The sequence below is a fragment of the Elephas maximus genome, chromosome 8 (assembly GCF_024166365.1).
Source record: "Elephas maximus indicus isolate mEleMax1 chromosome 8, mEleMax1 primary haplotype, whole genome shotgun sequence".
NCBI classification, from domain to species: Eukaryota; Metazoa; Chordata; class Mammalia; order Proboscidea; family Elephantidae; genus Elephas; species Elephas maximus.
In genome coordinates, this window is record NC_064826.1 from 129,365,357 (window position 1) to 129,377,909 (window position 12,553).

General features: G+C 39.9%; 1 protein-coding gene across 4 annotated transcripts in view; it reads right to left on the reverse strand.

Moving 5' to 3' along the window:
- The window catches only part of NRG3 (neuregulin 3), a 1,476,607-nt gene that overhangs the window by 994,913 nt on the left and 469,141 nt on the right, over nt 1–12,553 (reverse strand). The gene's annotated exons all lie outside the window — the stretch shown is intronic.

Genomic DNA, 12,553 nt, shown 5'->3' on the forward strand with positions numbered 1-12,553 from the left:
GGTGAGGGCCTAAAACTTCCAAAAAAGGTGGAAGAGCATGTGTATATGTTTTTTCTTCCAGAAAATGTCTCCTTACAATTTTTTCTTCTGCTTCTTGTAGACAGGTAGGACAGGGTGTGATTATTCATTATTTATTTCTTCTGTCTCGCTCAACAAATATTTGCTATTTATTTTTGTTTTCGTTCCACAAGTGCTGAACAAATATTTACTGCTATGTGCCAAGCACTGTACTGTTCAGTTTATTAACAACCTATCAAACCCAAAAGATGGAAGAAAAGAGGATTCTCATAAGCAGCCTTCCATTCACCCAAGTCAGTTGGGACAGGGGCCTCTGCAAATGAACCTGCTCAGCAAACACAGAAGAAGAGAGGTGAACCTTAGGTTGTTTCAGCCTTCAGGCTATTGCGAATGCCCAGGTGAATGGAGAAACAAAATGCAGTACATACATACAAATCAAATGCTACTCTACCATAAAGAAAAAGGAAGTCCTGATGATACATGCTACAACACTGATGAACCTTGAAAACACTATGCTGGGTGAAATCAGTCTGTCACAAAAGGACAAATGTGTGACGCCATCTGTATGAAATACCTAGAATCGGCAAGTATATATAGACTGAAGTTTATTAGTGGTTACCAGAGGTGGGCAGGAGGGAGAGGAAAAGGGAGTCTTTTGCTTAGGGACTCTGAGTTTCTATTAAGGGTAAACTAAAATGGATAATGGTGATGGCTGAATATGATGAACATAACTAATGCCACTGAATTGTACATGTAAAGTATATTGAAATAACAAATGTTTTGTTACATACATATTTACCAGAAATAAACAAAAAAGTAGAGAGGTGGGTATCTGGCTCTGCTCTGACATTGACAGCCACACGAATTTAACAACCTTCCCTGAACATCTGCCTACTGATGCAACGCCCTGTACTGAGACCTGAAGACTAACTCTCTTCCCTGAGTGTGTACTCTAGAAAGAAAGGCAACAACATATACATGAATAGCTACAATACCAGAGAAAGAGAAACAAGGGCCAAAAAGAGGCTTAAAAGCAAAGAGCTTTGCTTAATAGCTTTAGAGAGGATAGGCTTATCCTCGACCATAGAAGATTATAAAAGGTATCAAGGGAACAGTAGCCTTTGTTCTGGGTCATGTGGATGGCAGGCAGGATTTTAGATACAGGAGACAAAGAAAAGGACAGTTCTGGCAAGTAAGGAAAGCACAGTGTGGAAGGGAGACAGAGTATGACAAAGCCTTCGAAGATGAGACTGGCAAGATGAACCAGGACCCTGGAAGGGTCTTGGATAACAGACTACAGCTGATTTAAATGAATTGTCAGGCAATGGAGAGGATACAAAATAGCTTAGTCACACAAACTGAGCTTTGTTTTAGGGTAAGTAATTTGGCTGCTGTTTTTTTTTTTTATCCAGTGTGGCCTGGAAGCAAGGGAGAACAGCAGGGAAACCATTTAAAATGATGGCAATAATAACTAATATTAAAACAATAATTGCAACACTTATATAGCACTTATCACAGGCCAGACATCTTTCTAAGCATTTTTACATATAGCAATGTACTCCTCTCCTACACACTATGGAGTGGATAACATCATTCTACCTCCTCTACCAGTGAGAAAGCTGAAAGAGACTGCATGCTCATGGTCACCCAGCTAGGAGGGCAGAGAGCAGTTCTGAACTGGGAAGCAGGCACTGGACTCTCACTTAGACTCTGCACCCTGCTCCCTGGAGGAGGAGCCAGCTCAACGTCTTGATGAGAAATGGTGAGGGCCTAAAGCTGAGGTGTCCCAGAGGGCTGGGAGTGGGAGAGTTTACACACAGGGGCTGGAGCAGAGGAGGCCACGAAGCAGCTACAAGAAAGGTGGAAGAGAGTGCAGAAGCCAAGGTGTAGAGGCTTTAAACAGAGGGAGGCTGTTTCAGAGGGTCAAAAGGTACAGAACAGGTAAGGCAGATCAGAGTTCTGAAAAGCTAGCAGATGCGTGACTTTCAGGTCAGCAGTTTTGGCACAGAGGCAGAGGAGTGGTTTTCCAGGAGTTAAGAATGAAGGGCACTGGGGAAAAAGAGCCATCAAATACAGGTCATCCAGCTAAATACCAGTTAAGTTCTGTGGAGCCAATGCTGACTTATGGCAACCGTGTGTGTCAGCACAGAACTGTATTCCATTGGGCTTTCAGTGGCTGATTTTTGGGAAGCAGATTACCAGGCCCTTCTTCCAAAGAACTCTGGGTATACTGAAACTGCCAATCTTCTTCTGAGCATGTTAGCTGTTTTCACCACCCAGGGACTCCTGGTAAAAGAAATCCAGAAAAATTGCATGTGGGCTATACCAAAAGCAAAGAAGTTGCCTGAATAAACTAAACACTTCAAAGGCCAGAGTAGCAGGGGTGGGGGTTTGGGGACCATGGTTTCAGGGGACATCTAGGTCAATTGGCATAATAGAAACTTAAGAAAACATTCTGCATCCCATTTTGGAGAGCAGCGTCTGGAGTCTCAAACGCTAGCAAGCAACCATCTAAGATGCAACAATTGGTCTCAACTGACCTGGAGCAAAAGAGAATAAAGAACACCAAAGACACAAGTATGACCCCAAAAGTCAGAATGGGTTGCATAAACGAAAGACTACATCAGCCTGAGACCAGAAGAACTAGATGGTGCCCAGCTACAACCGATGACTGCCATGACAAGGAGCACAACAGAGAACCCCAGAAAGAGCAGGAAGCAGTAGAATGCAGACCCCAAATTCCAGTAAAAAGACCAGACTTAATGGTCTGACTGAGACCAGACGGATCCCATAGGTCGTGGTCCCCAGACCTTCTGTTAGCCCAAGACAGGAACCATTCTTGAAGTCAACTCTTCAGACAGGGATTGGACTGGACTATGGGATAGAAAATGATACTGATGAGGAGTGGGCTTCTTGGATCAAATAGACACATGAGGCTATGTGGGCAGCTCCTGTCTGGAGGGGAGATGTGAAGGCCAAGGGGGACAGAAGCTGGCTGAATGAACACGGAAACACAGGGTGGAGAGAAGGAATGTGCTGTCTCATCAGAGGGGGTATATATATAACTAGGAGTATATAGCGAGGTGTATATTAAGGTATTGTATGTGAAACTGACCTGATGTGTAAATTTTCACTTAAAGCACAATAAAAATTAAAAAAAAATCATATTTTTTTTTATTGAGAGACTTTACCTGATGTGTAAACTTTCACTTAAAGCACAATAAAAATTAAAAAAAAAAATTGTATGTGGGACACTGAAGGAGCTAATTCAATGATAGCTTTTTCATCGTCATCATTATTGTTATTACTGTGGCTTCTGTGATTATTCAAGGCGAAGAACCTTTGCAGGAAGGTTGGCAGACAGAATACCAGCAGTAAGTAGGAATGGGAAGATACCACCTGAGATTCTATGAGCTCAGGTTGAGTGTCTGGACACATCTGAATGTACAATCCTAAATATGAATCATCATAAATATGCAAGAATTGGACAACATAGAGACCACCATTCAGATTCTGAACTGAATTTCCCAGGATTTATCTGAAGGTTTGGCCCAAGTATAACCAATCTTTATATGGTCCTTTTTTTTTTCATGAGGCAGGTCCCTGGATTCTAATGTTTCTCTGGATGAAGTTTGGTAAAAATTAGGAATTGGTGGCCATGAGGCAATCTGGGCCCTATGGATGATGCTTCTCTGCATGTAACACTCATGGCAGATGCTAACAGATCTCCACTGTCAGATTCTTACATGGCCGCCCAGGAGAGCACGGCCATCAATGCTTCTTCTTCACTTCTCAGGGCAACATGGGAACCTCACCCCCTTTCAGTTCCTGGCAGCTTGCACAGTTTTCAGTGGCAACCAGGAAAGAGATCATTCATTATATTGCTTGTCAAAGCATAGATACCCTTGTTATTTATCTCTAGGAAAACATTTATTTAGACTTCATCCCTTGCGTTTTTCCTTTAGTAAATAGTTGCCTGGCTAAATTATTCATCACAAAGTGCTTTGCAGAGAAAATAAATTAAAAACACGCTATAACACTTTCAGGTAATGCATGTCAAAGCCTGAATGATCACTAAGGCATAAAGATAGGCCCTATTAGGAGTTTGTCAGTGTGTGAGGGAAAAGTAAGCTGCTCTGGGGATGGTCCAATATCACCATCAGTAAAGGTAGATGGCCACTAGGCCAAGTTTTTCCTTTTAAAATAAACCAGTTAGCACAGTGACTGCCTTTCAAAATTACAACTGTACGCTCCACAGGATAAGTGGTTATACATGAAAGTTGCAAGGATAAAGGGCTACCAGCCTCAAAAATTCAGGACCACAGGGACTATCTTTTATTCTCTTTCACATGACCTGCTTTCCTAGGAATAAATGTCTTATGCTTCACAATATATGTTGAGCCAAAGACACAGGAGACTGGGCATTTCAGGCTAACATTGTGGTCACTGGCATTTATCACACAGAGTTACTAAAACATGAACCAGAAGAGAAACATTTTCTAACTTACTCTGAGAGCCAGGCAAACCAGGGAACGCTGAAATAAACAGCTGATCAAAAGAGGGATTATTAACAACTTTTAATATTGGTCAGGCTTTCCTCAATATTTATTCTCTCAAAATGAAGTACCCTGTGTGGTTAAATTCATGTTTTAGTTCTTAAGTTAAAAAGCATTGCATAAATAACAAAAAAAAAAAAAATTTTTTTTTTTCAACAGTTACCATTAATTGGTATTATTCCGGGAATTTCCAGGTACTGCCCATATATTATCAGCAAATCTCAAGCGAAATATTGACACCCAAGTACCATCCGCCCTTTTTTAAGATGTGCAAGCTAAATCTCAGAGACAGAATGTACAGCACAGGTTATACAGCTATTAAGAAGCAAGTCCAAGATTTACACCCAAATGTGTGGACTTTTCCTTGTGACTCTCCCCTTTTCACCTCCCGTGAAACTGTAAGTTATCTACATCGCTATGGCGTTGTTGTTAGGTGCCCTCAAGTTGGCTCCAACTCATAATAACCCTATACACGACAGAACAAAATACCAGCCCCAGCGTGCACCATCCTCACAATCGCTGCTATGCTCGAGCCCATCATTGCAGCCACCATGTCAATCCATCTCATTGAGGATCTTTGTTTTTTTTTGCTGACCCTCTACTTTAACACTCATGACGTCCTTCTCCAGGGACTGGGCCCTCCTGATAACACATCCAAAGTATGTGAGACAAAGTCTCATCATCCTTGATTCTAATGACATTCTGGCTGTACTTCCTAGATAGATTTGTTCATTCAACTGACAGTCAATGGTATATTCAATATTCTTCTCCAATGCCATAATTCAAAAGCATCAATTCTTCTTCAGTCTTCCTTATATATTGTCCAGCTTTCACATGCATATGAGGTGATTGAAAATACCAAGGCTTGGGTCAGGCAAGTGACATCTTTGCTTTTTAACACTTAAAACTTTTGCAACAGAGTTGTCCAATGCAATGTGTCATTTGATTTTTTTTTTCATTGTGCTTTAGGTGAAAGTTTAGAGCTCAAGTTAATTTCTCATACAAAAATTTATACACATATTGTTTTGTGACATTAGTTATAATCCTCACAACGTGACAGCATACTTCCCGTTTCCACCCCAAGTTCCCTGTGTTATTCAACCAGTTCCTGTCCCTTCCTGGTTCTCATCCTGCCTCCAGACAGGAGACACTCATTTGGTCTTGTGTATCTGATTGAACTTAGAAGCGCACTCCTCAAGTGTATTATTTTTGTTTTACAGTCCTGTATAATCTTTGTCTGACGAGTGGGCTTCTGGAATGGTTTGGCTTTAGGAATGGTTTTAGTTCTGGGTTAGGAGCGTCTGGGGGCCATAGTTTCCGGAGTTCCTCCAATCTCTGTCACACCATTAAATCTGGTCTTTTTACATGAATTTCGGGTCCGCTCTGTACTTTTCACTCACTCCAGCCAGGACTTTCTGTTGTGTTCCCTGTCAGGGCAGTCATTGGTAGCTGTTGGGCATCACCTAGCTCTTCTGGTCTCAGCCTAGTGGAGTCTGTTTTACGTAGACCTTTAGTTTCTTGGGCTAATATTTTCCTGGTATCTTTGGTGTTCTTCATTTTCCTTTGTTCCAAGTGGGTTGGAATGAATTGATGCATCTTAGATGGCTGCTCGCAAGCGTTTAAGACCCCAGATGCCACTCACCGAAGTGGGATGCAGAACATTCTCTTAATAAACTTTGTTATGTCAATAAGCCTACATGATCACCGAAACTATGGTGCGTAGTTTGATTTCTTGACTGCTGCTTCAGTAAGTCCTGATTGTGGATCCAAGTAAAATGAAATCCTTGACAACTTCAGTCTTTTTTCCATTTATCAAGATGTTGCTGGAAACCCTGGTGGCACAGTGGTTAAGTGCTACGGCTGCTAACCAAAAGGTCGGCAGTTCGAATCCACCAGGCGCCCCCTTGGAAACTCTCTGGGGCAGTTCTACTCTGTCCTATAGGGTTGCTAAGAGTCAAAATCGACTCGACGGCAATGGGTTTGGGTTTTTTTGTGTGATGTTGCTTATCGGTTCAGTTGAGAGGATTTTTATTTTCTTTACATTGAGATGTAATCCATACCGAAGGCCGTAGCCTTTGATCTTCATCAGTAACCGCTTCAAGTCCTCTTCACTTTCAGCAAGCAAGGTTGTGTCATCTGCATATCGAAGGTTGTTAATGAGCCCTTCTCCAATCCTGATGCCACATTCTTCTTCATAGAGTCCAGCTTCTCAGGTTATTTGCTCAGCATACAGGTTGAATAGGTATGGTGAAAGGATACAACCCTGAGGCATACATTTCTAGTCTATAAATCACGCAGTATCCCCTTGTTTTGTTCAAACCACTGCCTCTTGGTCTAAGTACAGTTTCCTCATTAGCACAATTAAGTGTTCTGTAATTCCCATTCTTTGCAATGTTACCCATAATTTGCTATGATCCACACAGTCGAATGCCTCTGCATAGTCAATAAAACACAGGTAAACATCATTCCAGTATTCTCTGCTTTCAGCCAGGATCCATCTGACATCAGCAATGATATCCCTGGTTCCATGTCCTCTTCTGAATCTGGCTTGCCCTTCTGGCAGTTCCCTGTCAATGTACTGCTACCACCACTTTTGAATGATCTCCAGCAAAATTTTACTTGTGTGTGATGTTAATGATATTGTTCAATAATTTCTGCATTCTGTTGAATCATCTTTCTTTGGAATGGGGTAAAAATTTGGATCTCTTCAAGTCAGTTGGCCAGGTAGAGGTCTTCCAAATTTCTTGGCATAGAAAGTGAGCACTTCCAGTGCTGTATCTGTTTCTAGAAAACAGTGATATTCCGTCAACTCCTGGAGTCTTGTTTTATACCAGTGCTTTCAGTGCAGTTTGCACATGTCCCTTAAGTATCATAGGTTCTTGATTACATGCTGCAACCTGGAATGGTTCAATGTCAACCAATTCTTTTTGGTACAGTGACTCTCTGTATTCCTTCATTCTTCTTTTGATGCTTCCTATGTTGTCTAATATTTTCCCTTTACAGTCCTTTAATATTATAACTCAAGGCTTGAGTTTTTTGTTCAGGAATGCTGAGCGTGTTCTTCCCTTTTGGTTTTCTATCTCCAGGTCTTTGCACATGTCATTATTAATAGTTTACTTTGTCTTCTGGAACCTCCCTTTGAAATTTTCCATTCAGTTCTTTTACTTCATCATTTCTTCCATTCACTTTAACTACTGGAAGTTCAAAATCAAGTTTCAGAGTCTCTTCTGATATCCATTTTGGTCTTTTCTTTCTTTCCTGTCTTTTTAGGCATACCTTTCTAGTCTATAAATCTCTTTTTTCTTCATGTATGATGTTCTTGATGTCATCCCATAAGTCCTCTGGTCTTTGGTCATTAGTGTTCAATGCATAAAATCTGTTCTTGAGATGGTCTCTAAATTCACGCGGGATATACTCAAGGTGATCTTTTGGCTGTCATGGACTTCCTCTGATTTTCTTCAAATTCAATTTGAATTTGCATATGCACAGTTGATGGTCTGTTCCACAGTTGGCCCCTGGTCTTGTTCTGATTGATGATATCAAATTTTTCCATTGTCTCTTTTCACAGATGTAGTAGATTCGATTCCTGGGATTCCATCTGGCAAGGTCCACGTGGAAAGTCCCGTTTATGTTGTTAAAAAAGGGTATTTGCAGTGAAGAAGACGTTGATTTGCAAAATTCTATCATGTGATCTCAGGTGTTGTTTCTACCACCAAGGCCATATTTTCCAATTACCAATTCTTCTTTGTTTCTGACTTTTGCATTCTAATCACCAGTAACTATCAGTGTATCTTGACTGCATGATTTCAGACTGCAGAAATTGGTACAAATTATCAATTTCTTCATCTTTGGCATAAGTTTGAATAATAGTCATATTAACCAGTCTTCCTTGTAGGTGTATGGATATTATCCTATCACTGACAGCTTTGTACTTCAGGATAGATCTTGAAATGCTCTTTTTGAAGATGAATGCAGTGACATTCCTCTTCAAGCTGTCACTTCCAGCATAGTAGACCATATGATTGTCTGATTCAAAATGGCCAGTACCAGTCCATTTCAGCTCACTAATGCCTAGGATATTGATCTTTATGTTTTCCATTCATTTTTGACAAGTTCCAATTTTTCTTAGATTCAAACTTTGAACATTCCACGTTCTGATTATTAAGGGATCTTTGCAACTGTTTATTCTCGTTTTGAGTTGTGCCACATCAGCAAATGAAGTTCCCAAGAGCTTAACTCAGTCCATGTCATTAAGGTTGACTCTACTTTGAGGAGGCAGCCCTTCCCTAATTGTATTTTGAGTGACTTCCAATCTGAAGGACTCATCTTCTGGCAGTATATCAGACAATGTTCTGCTGCTACTTATAAGGTTTTCACTGGTCAATTTTCAGAAGTAGGCTGCCAAGTCCTTCATTCTACTCAGTCTTAGTTTGGAAGCTTCACTGAAACCTGTCCGCCATAGGTGACCCTACTGGTATTTGAAATACCAGTGGCAAAGCTTCCAGTTTTACAGCAACACACAAACCACCACAGCACAGCAAACTGACAGACACATGGTGGCTACATCACTCTGCATACTAATAATTGAGACCTTCCAAAGCAAAATACATGAGGATTCAAAGTATGGAAGATAAGCTATAGAATTAAAGAAATTTAGATTGAGAAAACACATCAAAGTCCATCTATCCCACTGCAGTTATTTTTCCAATTAGGCAAAAACACTTCAAAAAATAAATAAATACATAAATAAGTGAATTGCCCAAAGACCGTGCTGGAACCTGGGTCTCCAGACTTCTAACTCAGTTCTTATTGAATTCCATTCTCCATCTTTCTAAACTCTAGCTCTCTCTCACAATCTCTAGCTTCCGTAAGTGCGTGGAAGGATGTAACAGGTTGATTAAGGCAAAAACCTTCTTAAAGAGCTTTGAGAATACCTGAGCTTCAGATAAAAAAACCATAATTAGATTCCCTGAAAGTCTAATAGCATAAATGCCATTGTGATGATAACCATGGCACTAGAAAGTGTTACAGGCCAAAAGAAAAAAGCCACAAGGAGGCCTTTATGCTTTTGGTGGGGTGGGGGGAGTGGGGGAAGACTGTTGGTGCCGGAAAGGTCATGGGATTCTAAGTTTGTTGCATCAGATCATATAAGGAAAGTATTTGCATCACATTGTTGTTTTTGTTGTCAGGTGTCCTTGTGTTGTTTCCTACTCACGGCAACCCTATGTACAACAGAATGAAACACTGCCTGGTTCTTCACCAGCCTCACAATTGTTGCTGTGTTTGACCCTATTGTTGCAACTACTGTGTCAATCAATCTCATTGAGGGTCTTCCTCTATTTCACTGACCCTCTACTTTACCAAGCATGATGTTCTTCTCCAGAGACTGATCCCTCCTGATAACATGTCCAAAGTACATAAGATGAAGTCTCACCATCCTTGCTTCAAAGGAGCATTCTAGCTGCACTTCTTCTGAGACAGATTTGTTCATTCTTCTGGCAGTGCATTGTATATTCAATGTTCGTTGCTAACACCATAATTCAAATGCATCAATTCTTCTTCAGTTTTCCAATGAATTGTCCACCTTTCACATGTATGTGAGACAAGTAAAAATACCATGGCTTGGGTCAGGCACACCTAAGTACTCAAGGTAACATCTTTGCTTTTTAACACTTTAAACAAGTCTTTTGTAGCAGACTTGCTCAATGTAATACGTCATTTGATTTCTTGACTGCTGTTTCTATGGGCATTAACTGTGGACGCAAATAAAATGAAATCCGTGACAACTTCAATGTTTTCTCCTTTTATCATGATGTTGCTTATTGGTCCAGTTGTGAGGATTTCTGTTTTCTTTATGCTGAAGTGTAATCCATACTGAAGGCTGTAGTTTTTGACCTTCATCAGTCTGTGCTTCAAGTCCTCTTCACTTGCAGCAAGCAAAGTTGTTTGAGTCTTCCTCCAATCCTGATGCTGCTTTATTCTTCATATTGTACAGCTTCTTAGATTATTTGCTCAGCATAGAGACTGAATAAGTATGGTGAAATGACACAACCCTGACACACACGTTTCCTGATTTTAAACAACAAAGTATCCCTTCATTTTGCTTGGTCTATGTACATGTTTCAGATAATCACAATTAAGTGTTCCAGAATTCCCATTCTTTGCAATGTTATCCATGACTTATGACTCACACAGTCGAATGCCTTTGCATAGTCAATAAAACACAGGTAAACATCTTTATTGTAGTCTCTGCTTTCAGCCAAGATCCATCTGACATCAGCAATTATATCCCTTGTTTCACGTCCTTTTCTGATTCCATGTTGAATTTTTGGCAGTTATCTGTACTGCTGCAACTGTTTTTTAATTATTTCAGCATAATTTTATTTGCATGTGATTTTAATGATACTGTTCAATAGCTTCTGTGTTCTGTCAGATCATCTTTCTTTGGAATAGTCACATGTGTGGATTTCTTGCAGTTTGTCAGGTAGCTGTCTCTCAAATTTCTTGGCATAGATGAGTGAGTACTTCCAGCATTGCATTCATTTATTGAAACATCTCAATTGGTATTCCATCAATTCCTGGAGCCTTGTTTTTTGCTAATGCCTTAAGTACACATTGGACCTCTTCCTTCAGTACCATCAGTTCTTGATATTACCCTACCTCTTGAAATGGTTGGACATTGACCAATTCTTTTTTGTACAGTGACTCTGTGTAACATCTCCATCTTCTTTTGATGCTTCCTGCTTCGTTTAATTTTTGGCCCATAGAATCCTTCAGTATTGCAACTCAAGGCCTGAATTTTTTTCTTCAGTTCTTTCAGCTTGAGAAATGCTGAGTGTGATCTTCTCTTTTGGTTTTCTAATGCCGGGGCTTTGCACCTTTCTGTATAATACACCCAATCCTCACTTATTGACATGGTCGGGTTCCAAAGACTAGGTCATTATGCAAATATCAGCATTACGTCAAAATGGAGGAAGATCACATCAGATCAAAAAATGGAAAATTGTCAGATAATGAGATAGTCCGTAAGTGAGAAGTAGGTGTGCTTTACTTTGTCTTCTTGGGCCACCTTTGAAATCTACTGTTCAGCTCTTTTATGTCATTATTTCTTCCATTCACTTTAGCTACTCTGCACTCAAGAGCAAGTTTCAGAGTCTCTTCTGACATCAATTTTGATCATTTCTTTCCTGTCTTTTTAAAGACCTTTTACTTTCTTCATGTAATGTCCTTTGATGTGATCCCACAACTCACCTAGTCTTTGGTCATTAGTGTTTAATGCATCAAATCTATTCTTTAGATGTTCTTTCAATGCAGATGTGATATACTCAAGTTCATATTCTGGCTCTCATGGATTTGTTTAATTTTCTGCAGCTTCAGTTTGAACTTGCATGTGCTCAGTTGGTGGTCTGCTCAGCAGTTGGCTGTGGCCTTGTTCTGACTGATGATATTGAGCTTCTCCATTGTCTGTTTCCACAGATAACTTTATTATCTATAAATCTTTTCAGCCATTTCAGAAAAAATAGAGTATCATAATCACCTTTAAACATAAATTTCCAGGCAAACCTTCATCTGAAATTAAAATTTTCCTATTAAATGCTATCTTTGAGAATACTATACAACCTCTGATAGCAATTTCTGTCCTTTCCCATGTAAAGACACAACTATTGTAGACTCAAAAAAGAAATATAAATTTTACACAAAATTACAGCTCAGTTAAGCAGCTTCTCCAAAGTGACAAGCTCAGTGTAGTAGCCTGAAGTCAGGATCTAAACTTTGAAAAAGAAATCAATTCAGGAAAATAAGAAAACTCACATACTTTAATCCTTGTTTGATAGTGACAATACAAGTTGAAGGATTAGCTATGTTTCTTCAGAACTCGATTCTGATTTCCAGGATAGCTGTTGCAAAGGCTGAATTCATTCTGAGTCTTGATCATTAGGATGTGTGATTTCATTTTTGTTGCTAGAAAATTTTATAGT